This window comes from Equus przewalskii, chromosome 1 (assembly GCF_037783145.1).
Source record: "Equus przewalskii isolate Varuska chromosome 1, EquPr2, whole genome shotgun sequence".
In the NCBI taxonomy this organism is placed as follows: Eukaryota; Metazoa; Chordata; class Mammalia; order Perissodactyla; family Equidae; genus Equus; species Equus przewalskii.
In genome coordinates, this window is record NC_091831.1 from 71,726,250 (window position 1) to 71,740,735 (window position 14,486).

General features: G+C 40.1%; 1 protein-coding gene across 3 annotated transcripts in view; it reads right to left on the reverse strand.

The window, feature by feature from the left end:
- Positions 1-1,104, reverse strand: part of BMS1 (BMS1 ribosome biogenesis factor) — a 38,989-nt gene extending 37,885 nt beyond the window's left edge. The window contains exon 1 of one of the 3 annotated variants that reach the window (XM_008519599.2): positions 920-1,104. The gene's annotated coding sequence lies outside the window, so the exon portion shown is untranslated. Of the gene's footprint in view, positions 1-743 lie in introns of all 3 variants that reach the window. The other 2 variants (XM_008519601.2, XM_008519602.2) reach the window with 2 other exon arrangements.
- Positions 1,105-14,486: the final 13,382 nt, after the last annotated feature.

The following is a 14,486-nucleotide window of genomic DNA, read 5'->3' on the forward strand; positions in this document are numbered from 1 at the left end:
TATTTACATTAAAAGTGAGTATCTATGTGTGCGAAATATGATTCTGGATGATGCCGGGAGACCACATGGATTTGCAGAAACCCTTACAATAATTTCTGAGAGTTCCAGGAATTCACGACCCACAAACTGGGAACCACTGGATTAGTGAGTTTTTTAGGAAATAAGGCTGCACACAATCCAAGCGCTTGGTTAAAAACAAGGGGGAGGAGGGGCCACTTCATTCAATTACAGTACTGAATTGATTTCAGCTCAATAAACATTTGTGTCTGCCTATGACGTGCCAGGAGATGGCTACAGCTATGATGTGGCCAATGAAGGACATCCAAATGTCTTCCGTGTGTATTAAGGCCCACATCAAAAGGCTACACTGTAGGAGGTCAGTCAGCGATTTCCCACGGCCACACACCAGCGGCATAGAAAGTCCATATACACCAGCATAATGTCAAGAAACACTGGCCGGGAGCTAGGAGAGCTGGGCTCTAGGAACGCTTACAAACTAAATAGCTGTGTGATTTCAGAGATATTATTTTTCTTCTCTACTATATTTGGTTCCGAACTTGTACGGATCCCTTTCTCCCAGCGAGGGGGCGGGGAGCGGGACAATTTGGAGTCAACAGATCGGACTCAGGTCTACGTCACTTGCTAGATTACGCCGCCATCAAACGACCCCTCATCCCTCCCCGCCACCTCCCCTCCCCGTCTGGGCTGTCTGCACCGATTCATTCAGCCACTCCCCCAACAACCTCGGAGCACTTCTCCGGCAGGTACGAAATATGCCTGTCCAGCGCATGAGGCGCTCCTCGGGACTGTCCGGGAGGATCGAGGGAAGACCTTACCACGCGCGAGACTCGAGATCCTCCCAGAGCCTCAGTCCCGGGGACCCCACTACCACCACCTCCCCCCAGCCAGCGGCCGTTACCGGGTTCACACTTGCTACTCCGGCTCAGGCCCGCATGGACAGCGCCGGAAACGGAAATGCACTGTGCGCGCGGCCTCTACACGCCGGCGGGGAACAAATAGACAGAAGAAAGAGACCGGCGGACTTTCAGGGGAAAGCCGGAAGGCAGGCTTGTGATTGGCTAAGGGCGGGCGCAGACGGAGTCTGCGCTGTGCGCTCCACCTGGAGCCACGCCCCGCCACGCTCCGCCCCGCCACGCTCCACCCCGCCCCAGGACGGCTGGCGCCCCTGGGCCAGTGGCCGTTTGGAGAACAGTGCGTGAGCTAGTCACGCCTGAGTCCTGCCGGAGGCTGCGGCGACAGCGCGGTTTGGAACCCGTTCTTTGGTGCGGGACAAAAGCCGGAAGTAACATATTTAGCTCTGGTCACCGGGGAGTCACCGCGCCTGTCCCCTCCGAAAGCCTCAGGCATCACGTTCCCCAACTGCCTAAAGGAATATCTCCTGGTTGGGAGTCGCTCTGGCTCGTCCACTTGCTCATCTTTAAAGATGACAGAGCTGGAGACTTCTCGGGCTTCCTTAGTGCTATAATTCCCTCTTTTCCCAGGACCAACAGACTCTGAGGACAGGGACAAACTCTGACCCTGCATGAAATTCCTGGGAGACGGGCTTTCCCTGGGGAAACGCAGCCTCTTGCAGTTTTCTTCGAGCGCAGGTTTGCCTTCCCAGGGCTCTGCCCATTCCCACCTGAGGGACACCTTGGAGTTCATCTAACCCCCATCTCAGGTGAGCTGGGATGCTCTTTGCCTACAAAGCTAGGTACATTTTCAGAGTTTGTATCTCCCTCTTGTCTTGGAGGTTTTCTTTTCAATATGATCCCACCAGTGGTCCCGAGGCAGTTCTTCTACCCCACAAAACTAGGCTTACTCTGTAACTGAGACTCCCTGTGGTTCATGCCTTTTCACACGGGGCTTGTTCTCTCCCTCGGCATCCACCGTGCACTGCGCTGTGCTAGGGAGGCTACCGCACAGGGCACACACTTCCCTCATCTGTGAAGACCTTACAATTTTGTAACTCTCTCCAACACGACCCCTCTTACTTCTTGGAGATCTTGGTGTACAGGTATGTAATCCTTCTAACATCCTCTTGGTTCCACGAATCCCACTCTTGCCTTCTGCCTTACATCAGCCTCTCATTCCTCCTGTGATCATACTGATCATACCCTAGACCTTGTCAGATCCAAGGCTTGCAACCCCTGAAGCATCCCACTCTGACCACCACCTCCTGTCTTTCCAGGTTACTCCCGCTAATGCTCTGAAACCAAAACTCCCCTAACCCTACCAGTGCCCCTAATCCAGATGTTACTGCCTTCCTCTCTGATGGCTTCTCTCTCCCTATTAAGCTAGCTTAAACTCCATAGTCAATGATATCATCAGTCTCTTGCATACTTCCTCAGCTCCCTCACCTCCCTGTCACTTCATCATATCTGCTTGGTAAAATGAGAGCCCTAGATAAACCCAATTTTCCATCTACTCCATGCTACTGCAATGCAACTAAACATGGCTGGAGGAAAACCCAAAACCATGCTGACCGCCCTCACTTTAATAATTCCAGCTTTGCCTGGTCTATGCCACTCTTCTGCATGAGTATTTCATACCTCCTCCTCTCTCTTCAGTCCTTCCCACCAACCCCCTTCCTTGCGTCCTCCTTCACTAGGAAAATGGAAGTGGAGACTCCCACCACCACAGACTTTCACCACCACATCCACCCATGTCCCCCTCTGCTGCCTGCCTATTACTGTAGATGAACCACCACTGTGTCCACCTAGAGGAAGCCTGCACTTCAGTGCAGGATCCCATCATCTCCATGGCACCACTCCAGCCAGTCTATTCTCTCCCCAACATTTCAGTTTTTACCCTACTACTCCTATCATCATGCAACATTCAGTTTCTGTCATCTTCAAAACAAACTCCTCTTGACTCCATTTTCTATACCAGATACTACACCTTTTCTCTGCGCCCCTTTGTAGCAAAATTTCACAAAACAATTGTCAGTATGTTCTCTGTTCCTCTCCTCCTATTCTCTCTTAATTCACTTGGCTCCCAGAACATCATCTGCAGCCCTGGCTGCTCCTCCTCTATGGCGTTTGCTGGTTTTTCCACTCCTGCCTGACCCGTTTAAGATGGAGAGAGCCCACAGTGCTCAGCCTTTGGGCTTATCTTCTGTGTTGATACTTATTCCCTGGGTGATCTCATTTTGTCTTGTGGTTTTATGTGCCATCTGTATCAGTTCTCAATTTATTGTATCTCTGCTACAAATTCATACTAATTTCTTACTGTGCAAGAATGGAGTTGGGCCCTTTAAATATTTTTCCTTTGACTGACTTGTTAAGTTTGGTCAGTACATGTCAATATAGAGATTTTGCAGGATTCAAGCAGTCTTTCTTACAGGTTCTGCTCCATTCCGTGGCCAGGCTTCTGCAGGTGGGTGACTTCTCCAGGGCCATCTCCTTCAGTACGTGGTGGCCAGGAGTTCCCCACTCCCTTTCCCCCACGACCTCCCGGAAGTTTTGTCATTGAGTTACTCTCCTGAGACACATCCGCTTCCCCCAGCACTTAGAAAGGGACTTCCAACAAGTTCCAGTGGGCAACCTTACAGGGACTCCCCTGACACGAGTGGGCCATGGCCATACTACTCCAGTGAGCTCTAGATCTCAGTTGGCGGGGGTGAGGGGGCCCTTCCTGGGCCTTCCATCTCTGCCATAGGGTAGTGGCTGCTCCTCAGATCTGCTATTCTTATATTCTTTAGGGGTCTCTTCTTACTAGCCCATGCCTCATTGCTGCAATACCCTGTTGTAGCTAATAATTCTTAATATAAACTTTTCCTGTTCAAATTACTGTGTGGTTTCTCCTTCCTGATTGGGCCCTGACCAATACACCATCATTTGCCAACAACTCCCAAATTTACATCATGACGCAGACCTCTCTCTTGAACTTTGGCTGCCTCCCTGACATATCCATTTGGATGTTTAATAGACATCTCAAACATAACGTGCCCAAATGAAACTCATGATCTTCCCTCTCAAACCAGCTGCCGAGTTTTTATTTCAGTTAATGACAGTTCCATCCATAAAGCTGATTAGGCCAACCACCTTGGACACATCCTTGTCTCCTCTTTTTCTGTCCTCCATATCCAACCTGTCAGAAAATTCCTGTTGACACTACCTTTAAAATATAACCAGAGTCCAACCACCTATTACCATCTCCAGTACTACCACTCTGGGCCGAGCCCCATCTTATCACACAGATTCCTGCAAAACCTCTTGATTCGTCTTCCTGCTTCCATCCTTGCCCTTGGACAGCCACTTCACAATGCAGCAGCCAGAGTGACCCTGTTAAAACATAAAGCACCACTGGGAATTTAAATTGGTATAAACAGTCTGGAAAATGGTTCGGCATACTTATTATTACTGAGCATAAACCTACCCTATAAGCCAGTGACAAGAAATATATACTGAAAGACATGTACAAGAATGTTCATAGCATTGTCCAAATTTGGAAAACCCCAAAAATCCATCAACAAAAGCATTAATAAACTGTAGTATATTCATACACTGGAGTAGTATGTAATAATGAAAATAAACTGCCATGAGCAACAACTTAGATTATGTTTAGCAAAAGAAGCCAGATACAAAGGAGAACATGTATGATTCCATTTATATAAAGTTTGAAACTAGGCAAAATTAACATATGGCAATAGAAGTCAAGAAAACTGTTACTTCACAGAGGAGGGGATGTATGACTGGGAGGGGCCGTGGGTGCAGCTTCTGGAGGGCTAGTGATGCTGTTTCCTCATCTGGTGCTAGTCAGTGGGTGTGCTTCCTTTGTAAATATTTACTGAGCTGTACATTTGTGCTCTGTGTACTTTCTGAATGTATATCCTATTTTAATTTTTAGGTTTATAAAACAACAAAAACACGTAAGATCAAGTCATTCCTCTACTCAAAACCCTTCGATGGCATCCATTTCATTTCAGGAAAAAGTCAAAGTCCTTACAATAACATCTCAGCTCTGCTTGTCTTGGTTCATCTTCTCAGACTTCATCTCCTATTACACTCTCCTTTGCTCACTAGCCTTCGGTGCCACTGGCCTCCTTGCTCTTCTGGGAAGACGCAGGCATGCTCCTGCCTTTGAGTCTTTGCATTGGTTCCTCTTCCTCCAGATATTCATGTAGCCAATTCCTTCACCTTCTTTAAACTTTTGCTCAACTGTCCCCTTTCTATAAGGCCTTTCCTGACTCCCCACCTTCACCTCAGATCTCCCAGTGCTCTTATCCTGCCCTATTTTTGATAGCATTTATCATGTTGAAACATGCACACATGTAATTAACTGTCTCTCCCTGCGGAGGGCAGGGAATTTGGTCTGTTTTATTCAGTGGTGTATCACAAGTGACTAGAACAGTCCCTGGCATATAGTAAGTGCTCAGTTCCCACTTGTTGAATAATGAATGGATTTGAAAATGAAAATGTGTTAGGCAGCTTCTGACCTGGCCCCAATGATCCCTACCCCCTGGTTTCACACCCTTGAATTCACCCTTGTGTGTGAGCTGGACTTACTGACTTGCTTCTAACAAATGGAATCCAGCAAAAGTGGTTGGATGTCACTCACGTGGTTAGGTTATAAACGACTGTGACTTCTGTCTTGTGGGTATACTCTCGATTGCCATCTCAGATCACACATTTTGATGAAGCAAGCTGCCCTGTTGGGAGCCCCAAGTGACAGGGAACTGAGGGCAGCCTCTGAGGGTTCCTCTCAGTGAGAGACTGAGGCCCTCAGGCTAACAGCCAGCACAGACCTGAATCCTGCCAACAGCCACATGAGCGGGCCTGGAAAATGATCTTTCCCAAGTCAATCTCTGAGATGACTAAAGCCGAGGTTGCTGTCTGTGAAAGACGCTGGGCCAGAGTCACCTTGCTAAGCTGTGCCCAGAACCTGACCCACAGAAACTGTGAGATCAAAGTGTTGTTGTAAGCCACTAAGTTTTTGGGCAATTTGTTGCTCACCAATAGATGACATAGAGGAAAAGAAAACATGAAACTGTTAAACAATATTCATAGAAGGAAGAAGCAGAGAAAAAACATGAATGCTTATCAAGTACCTACATTTTGACAGGCACTTCCAGATGCTTTTAATGTATTTTCTCAAAAATGGATATAAATGGTGTATTAGTCAGAGTTCTTGAGAGAAACAGAACAAATAGGGTGTGTGTGGAGAGAGAGATTTTAAGGAATTGGCTCACGTGTTGTGGGGGCTGGCAAGTCTGAAATCTGTAGGGCAGGATACCAGGCCGGAGACACAGAGAAGAGTCAAGGTTGCAACTTGAAGTCTCTGGGAGAATTCCTTCCTCTTCAGCAGATTTCAGTCTTTTCTCTTAAGGCCTTCAACTGATTGGATGGATTGGATGAGGCCCACCCACATTACGAGGGTAATCTGCTTTCCTCAAAGTCTACTGATTTAAATGTTAATCTCATCTAAGACAAAAAAGACCTTCACAGCAACAGTTATGTGGGTACTGTGACCTAGCCAAGTTGACACATAAAATTAACGGACACAAATAGCAAAGTTATCAGATTTCAGATAAGAGAGAAAACATCATCGTGGGCTAGAGTGCTCAGGCCGTTCTTCTGATGATTCATCAAAAATGGGTTAGAATAGTTGAGGAGGATTAGGAAGGGGTCTACATGTAAGAAGAGACACTTGAGTAAGACTTGGAAGCATTTAGGATAAGGAGAAGTAACATTTTTGTCCATCAGGTACTTATTTCTTTTCATTATCAAACAATGCAATGCTACTGGCCTCCAGTATAAAAAATAATGCACAGATCAGATATAAAGAATAAAACAAACACAGGTGTACACATTACCCAACCTAAGGAAAAGAATATAAGCAATGACTTTAAAGCTCACTGTGTGCCCCTCCTCAGTAAGATCCCGAAAAAAGTAACCACTATTTATAACTTTGTATTTATCATTACCCAGATGTTCATTATAGTTTTATTGCTATGTATACTTCCATAAATAATATGTTAAGTTTTAAATATTTTGGGCTAATACATAGTTTTTTATTATGTGATTATAACATAATAAATTTATTCATTCTTCTGTCTATGAACATTTGAGTTGCTTCCAGTTTTTGTTTTTCTTTTGCAAACAATGTCTCCTGTTACATATATGAAGTTGCCAGATCTTAGGATATATATATATCTTTAGCTTGTAGAATACTGCCAAACCATTTTCAAAAATGAGTCAGTCATGACAACAAGATACCACTAAATACATATTACAATGGCTAAACATTTTTTTAAAAATCAACAAGACCAAATGCTGATGAGGCTGTGGAGCAACAGGAGTGTTCATTCCTTGCTGGTGGGAATGCAAAATGGTACAGCCACTTTGGAAGATAGTTTGGCAATTTCTTACAAAGCTAAATATACTCTTACCATACAATGTGGCAATCATGCTCCTAGTTATTTAGCCAACTGATTTGAAGCTTACATCCACACAAAAAACTGCATGCAAATGTTTACAGCAGCTTATTCACAATTGCCCAAAAGTGAAGCAACCAAGATGTCCTTCAACAGGTGAACGGAGAATAAACTGTGGTACATTCAGATATTGCACTATTATTTGGTGTTAAAAATGAAGGAGACACTGATTCATACAACATGGACAAATTTCAAATGCGTTTTGCTAAGTGAAAGGAGCCAGCCCCAAAAGTTTCATTCATATGACATTCTAAAACATGCAAAACTATAGGAATGGAAAACAGATAGCAGTTGCCAGGGATTGGACAGAAGGAATGTTTAACTACAGAAGGGACACACAGGAATTTTTAAGGAGATAAAACTATAAATTTCCCTCCAAGCACTACCTTAGCTGCACTCCACAAGTTTTGATACATTGCATTTCTATTATCCTTCAGTTAGAAATATTTCTAAATTCCCTTGTGACTCTTCTTTGACCCTGGGTTACTTAGAAGTGTGCTTTAATGTTTTCAAACATTTGGGTTTTGTTTTGTTTTGTTTTGTTTCGTTTTACTGATTTCTATTAAAATTCCATTGTAATTAAACATAATCTATGAGTTCAGTCTTTCAAAATTCATGGATTGTTGTTTTATGGCGAAGCACATGGTCTATCTTGGTGAACATACTGTCTGCTGTTGTTGGGTGCACTGTCCATAAACGTAACTTAGGTCAAGGTAATTGATAGTTTTCCAGACCTTCTATGTTTTTACTTATTTTCTGTCTAGTTGTGCCATCAACTGTTGAGATAGAGAAGTATTAAAACTTCCAAATCCAATTATAGATTTTTCAGTTTCCCCCTTAATTTCTGTTGAATTTTTCTTCACGTTTTGAAGCTTTATTATTAGGCATGTATACATTTATTGTGGTGATGCCTTCCTGAAGAACTGACACTTTCATGTTTCTGTAGATTATTTAAATGTTTTTCAGTATTCTAGCTTGATTTCTTTATAATGTTTTTTAAGCATATCACTTTGTATAGTTTTCTTAGTGGTTGTTCTGTGCATTATAGTGAACATACATAACTTATCACAGTCCACTGTTATTGATGTTTTACAACACTTTAAGTGAACTGTAGAAAGATTACTTCCATTTAGGTTCCTTTGCCCTCCTTACTTATTAAATATAATTGCCTTAAGTATTTCCTCTACATACATCGAGCACTACATCAGATGATGTCATAATTTTTGCTTCAGCTGTCAAGTAGGATTTAAGAAATTCATGAGAATTAGGATAGTCTATTATGTTTACCCCTATTGCTAGCCATTCAGGCATTCTTTTCCTTTGTGCATGCCAAAGCTTGTTATAATTTCCTTTCTGTTTAAAGAACTTTCTTTAGCCATTCTTAAGGGCAGGCTTGCTAGCAACATATTTTCTTAGTTTTTCTTTGTCTGAGAATGTCTTTATATGTCCTCATTCTTAAAGGCAATTTTTGCCAGTTGAGATTCTTTTCTTTCAAAAATGGAAAAATTTTGTGCCACTTCCTTCTGACCTTCATGGTTTCTAATGAGAAATCCAGTGTCATTGTCACTTCTTTCTCACTGCTTTCAAGATTTTTTGTCTTTAGTTTTCAGAAGTTTGACTATGTGTCTTAGAGTGGCTTTCTTTGTATTTATCCTCTTTGGTGTTTGCTAAGCTTCTTTAATCTGTAGGTTTGACTTTTGTCAAATTTGCTAAGTTTTAAACTATTATTTCTTCAAATACTTTTTCAGGACTACCTCTTCCTACTCTCTTCTGGGACTCCAATGGCACAAATGTTAGATCTTCTGTTATAGTCCCATAGGCCCCTGAAGCTCTGTTCATTTTTTTTTTTTCAGCCTATTTTCTCTCTGTTCTTCACACTCGGTAATTTCTATTTTTCTATCTTCAAGTTCGCCAATTCATTCCTCTGTCACCTCCGTTTTATTTTTGGGCATATCAATGGAGTATTTTTAAATAATTAATAATTCATACACCCACTCCATCTCCCCCCAATTCCCCCTATTATTAATATCTTCCATTACAATATATTTGTTACATTTAATAAGCCAATATTGATATATTAACTATGGTCCGCAATTTACGTTAATATTCACTTCTTGTTTTGGATTTTGGACTTTGACAAATGCATAATGACATGACCTTTACAGTTTCATAAAAAATAATTTCACCATCCTAAAAATTCCCTGTGCTTCCTTTACTCTTCCCTCTCCCTAAACTGCTGGCAATCAGTGATCTTTTACTTTCGCTATAGTTTTGCCTTTTCTGGAATGTCATATAGTTGGAATCATATTGTATGTAGCCTTTTCAGATTGGCTTCTTTTACCTAGTAAAAATGCATTCAAGGTTCCTCTGTCTTTTCATGTCTTAATAGCTCATTTCTTTTTATCACTGAATAATACTCCATTGTATGGATCTACCAGAGTTTATTTATCAATCACCTATTGAAGGACATCTTGGTTGCTTCAGCTTTTGGTAATTATGGATAAAACTGATACAAACATTCACGTGCAGGTTTTTGTGTGGACATAAGCTTTCAACTCAGTTGGATAAAAGACTAGGAATGCAACTAGTAGATCATGTGGTAAGAGTATGTTTAGTTTTGTAAAAAACTGCCAAACTGTCTTTCAAAGTGGTTGTACCATTTTGCATTCCCATCAACAATGAATGAGTGTTCCTTTGCAGTGTATCCTCACAAGCATCTGGCATTATTGGATTTTATCTATTCTAATAGGTATGTAGTGGTATCTTATTGTTTTAATTTGCAATTCCCTAGTGATATCTAATATTTAGCATGTTTTCATATAACTACATGCCATCTGCATATCTTCTTTGGTGAGGTGGCTGTTCAGATCTTATGCCATCTTTTAAACCATGTTGTTTGTTTTCTTATTACTAAGTTTTAAGAGGTCTTTGAATATTTTGGATACAAGTCCTTTATTAGGTATGTTTTGCAAATATTTTTTCACATCTGTGGCTTCCATCTTCATTTTCTTAACAGTTTTTTTGGCAAAGCAGAAGTTTTCAATTTTAATAAAGTACATCTTTTTTTCCATCATGGATTATACTTTTGGTGTTGTATCTGAAAACTCATTGTCAAACCCAAGGTCACCTAGATTTTATCCTATATTATCTTCTAGATGTTTTATGGTATTTCACTTTACATTTAGGTCTGTGATTCACTTTGAGTTAATTTTTGTGAAGCATGTAATATCTATGTCTGGATTTTTTTTGCATTTGAATGTCCCCCTGTTTCAGCACCATTTGTTGAAAAGACTACCTTTGCTCCATTGAATTGCCTTTGCTCCTTGGTCAAAGATCAGCTGGCTATATTCACGTGGGTCTATTTCTGGGCTCTTTATTCTGAATCACTGGTCAACTTCTCTATTCTTTCACCAGTGCTATGCTTTCTTGATTACTGTAGCTGTATATAAGTATTAAAGTGGGGTAGGTCATTCCTCTGTGTTCTTTAGCATTCTGTTGGCTATTCTAGGTCTTTTGCCTTTTCATATAAACTTAGAATCAGTTTGTAAATATCCACAAAATAACTTGCTAGGATTTTGATTGGGATAGAATTGAATTTGTACATCAAGATGAGGAGTATTAATATCTCAACAATACTGAGTCTTGCTATCCTTCAACACAGAGTATCTATCAATTTATTTAGATCTTCTTTGACTTCTTTAATGAGAGTTTTGAAGTTTTCTTCACACAGATTTTGTACATATTTTGTTAGATTTATGCCTAAATATTTCATTTTTGATGTACTAATGTAAATGGTATCCTGTTTTTACTTTCAAATTCCAAGCGTTCATTGCTGGTATAGAGGAAAGCAATGGCCTTTTGTATATTAACTTTATATGTTGCAACCTTGCTATAGTCAGGGATTTCCCTGTTGTTGTTGATTCTTTAGGATTTTCTACATAAATAATCATATCATTTGTGAACAAAGACAGTTTTATTCGTTCCTTCCTAATCCATATACCTTTTATTTCTTTTCCTTGTCCTATTGCATTTGCTAAGATTTCCAGTCTGGTTTGAATAAGAGTGTTCAGGGTGAGATCTTTGCCTTGTTCCAGATCTTAGAGGAAAAGCATCTAGTTTCTCACCATTAATAATGATGTTTGCTATAGGTTTTTTGGTAGAGTTCTTTTTTAAGTTGAGGGAGATCCCCTCTATTCCTAGTTTGCTGAGAGTTCAACATTAATAGATGTTGCATTTATCAAAGGTTTTTTCTACATTTATTGATATGATTATATGATTTTTCTTCCCTGTTGATATGATGGGTTGCATTAATTGGTTTTCAAATGTTGAGCCAGCCTTGCATATCTGGAATAAATCCCACTTATCATGGTGTATAATTCTTTATATACAATGTTGGATTCAATTTGCTAATATTTTTTTGAGGATTTTGCATCTGTGTTTATGAGATCTGTGTTTATGGTCTGTAGTTTTCCTTTCTTGTAATGATTTTATCTGGTTTTGGTATTAGCGTAATGCTGATCTCAGAGAATTAAGTAGGGAATATTCCTTCTGCTTCTATTTTCCATAAAGGATTGTAGAGAATTTATATCATTTCTTCTTTAAATGTTTATTAGAATTCATCAGAGAAACCATCTGGGTCTGGTGCTTTGGCTTTTGGAAGATTATTAATTATTGATTCAACTTCTTTAACAGATATAGTGTTATTCGGATTGTCTACGTCTCCTTATGTCAGTCTTGGTAGTGCTTTAGATTCCTAGGGCTGCTATAAAAAATTAGCACAAACTAGGTGGCTTAAAACAACAGGAATTTCTTCTCTCACAGTCTTGGAGGCTAGGATGCTGAAGCAAAGGTATTCATAGGGCCATGCTCTCTCTCAAGACTCTAGAGAATAATCCTTCCCTGTCTCTTCTAGCTTCTGAGGGTTGCTGGCAATCCTTGGCATTCCTTGAACTGTTGAGTCTAATCTCTGCCTCTTTTCACATGGCCTTCCTCCCTATTTTTGTGTCTCTGTTTTCTGTTTTTATAAGGACACCAGTCATTGGATTAAGACCCAACCTAATACATTATTAACACACCTTTATTTAACTAATTACATCTATTTCCGGATAAGATCCTATTGCCAAATAAGGTCACATTCTGGGGTTCTGGTGCACATTAATTTTCAGGGGACACTATTCAACCCAGTACAGGTAGTTTGTGTCTTTCAAGGAATTGGTCTATCTGATCTAAGTTATCAAAATCATGAATACACAGTTGTTTAAAATATTCCTCTTATCTTTTTAGTATCCATGGAATCAGCAGTGATGGCTCTTCTTTTATTCCTGATACTAGTAATTTGTATTTTCTCTCTTTTTTTGTTAGCCCAGGTAGAGCTTTATCAATTTTATTGAATTTTTTAAGAACAAGCTTTTGATTTCATTGATTTTCTCTGTTTTCCTGTTTTTAACTTCACCAATTTCTGCTTTAACTTTTATTATTTATTTTCCTTGGCTTACATTGGGTTTAATATGCTCTTTTTTCTTGTTCCTAAGGTGGAGCTTAGATTATTGACTTTGATGTTCTTCTCTAATATATACATTCAATGCTATAAGTTTCCCTAAAAGTTCTGTTTTTGCTATATCCCATAAATTTAGATAAGTTGCATTTTCATTTTTACTTAGTTTGAAATGTTGGGGGGTGGGGGTAAGATGGGCCCTGAGCTAACATCCATTGCCAATCTTCCTCTTTTTGCTTGAAGAAGATTGTCCCTGAGCTAACATCTGTGCCAATCTTCCTCTATTTTGTATGTGGGATGCCTCCAGTGAGGCTTGACAAGCATTGTGTAGGTCCAAGCCTGGGATCTGAACCCACAAACCTTGGGCTGCCGAAGCAGAGCACAAGAACTTAACCTACACCACCGGCCCGTGAAATATTTTTTAATTTCTCTTGAGACTACTACTTCTTTGCCCCATGTGTTGTTTAGAAGTGTGTTACTAATCTTCAAATATTTTGAGATTTTCTAGCTGTCTTTCTGCTATTGATTTCTAATTTAATTCCATTGTGGTCTGAGAGCATACCTTGTAAAATGCCTATTCTTTTAAATTTGTTAAGGTGTATTTTATTGCCAGAATGTGGTCTATCTTGGTGAATGTTCCCTGTGAGCTTGAAAAGAATGTGTAATCTGCTGTTGTTAGATGAAGTATTTTATAAATGGCAATTACAGTTGAGTGATAGTGCTATTCAGTTCAACTATATCCTTACTGATTTTCTGCCTGCTAGATCTGTCAATTAATGAAAGATCAGTGTTGAAGTTTCCAACTATACTAATGGAATCACCTATTTCTCCTTGCAATTCTGTCAGTTATTGCCTCATGTAATTTTATACTCTGTTGCTAGGTGAACACACATTAAAGATTGTTATGACTTCTTGGAGAATTGATCCCACTGTCATTATGTAACGCTCTTCTTTATCCCTGATAATTCTCCCTGTTCTGAAATTTGCTTTGTCTGAAATTAATACAGATACTGTAGCATTCTTTTGCTTCATCTTAGCATGGTATACGTTTCTTCACCCCTTTCCCTTTTTTTGTTAAAATACGCAAAACATAGAATTTATCACTTTAAGTATACAGTTAAGTAGCATGAAGTACATCCACACTGTTGTGCAACGATCACCTCTATCCATTTCCAGAATTTTTCATCATCCCAAACTGCAACGCTGTGCCCATTAAACAATAACTCCCCTTCCCCTCTCCACCCAGCCCCTGGGAACAACTAGTCTACTTTCTTTCTCTTCAAAGTTGACTCTTCTAGGTACCTCATATAAGTGGAATTATACAATATTTCCCTTTTCCATCTGGCTTATTTTACTTAGTATAATGTTTTCAAGGTCCATCCATGTTATAGCATGTATCAGAATTTAATTCCTTTTTAAGTCTATATGTTACATTGTCATTAATATGTTTTATTTATCCATTCATTCATCAATAGTAACAAAAGAAAACATAGATAAATTGGACTTAATCAAAATAAAGAACTTTTCTGCATAAAAGCACACTATCAAGAAAGT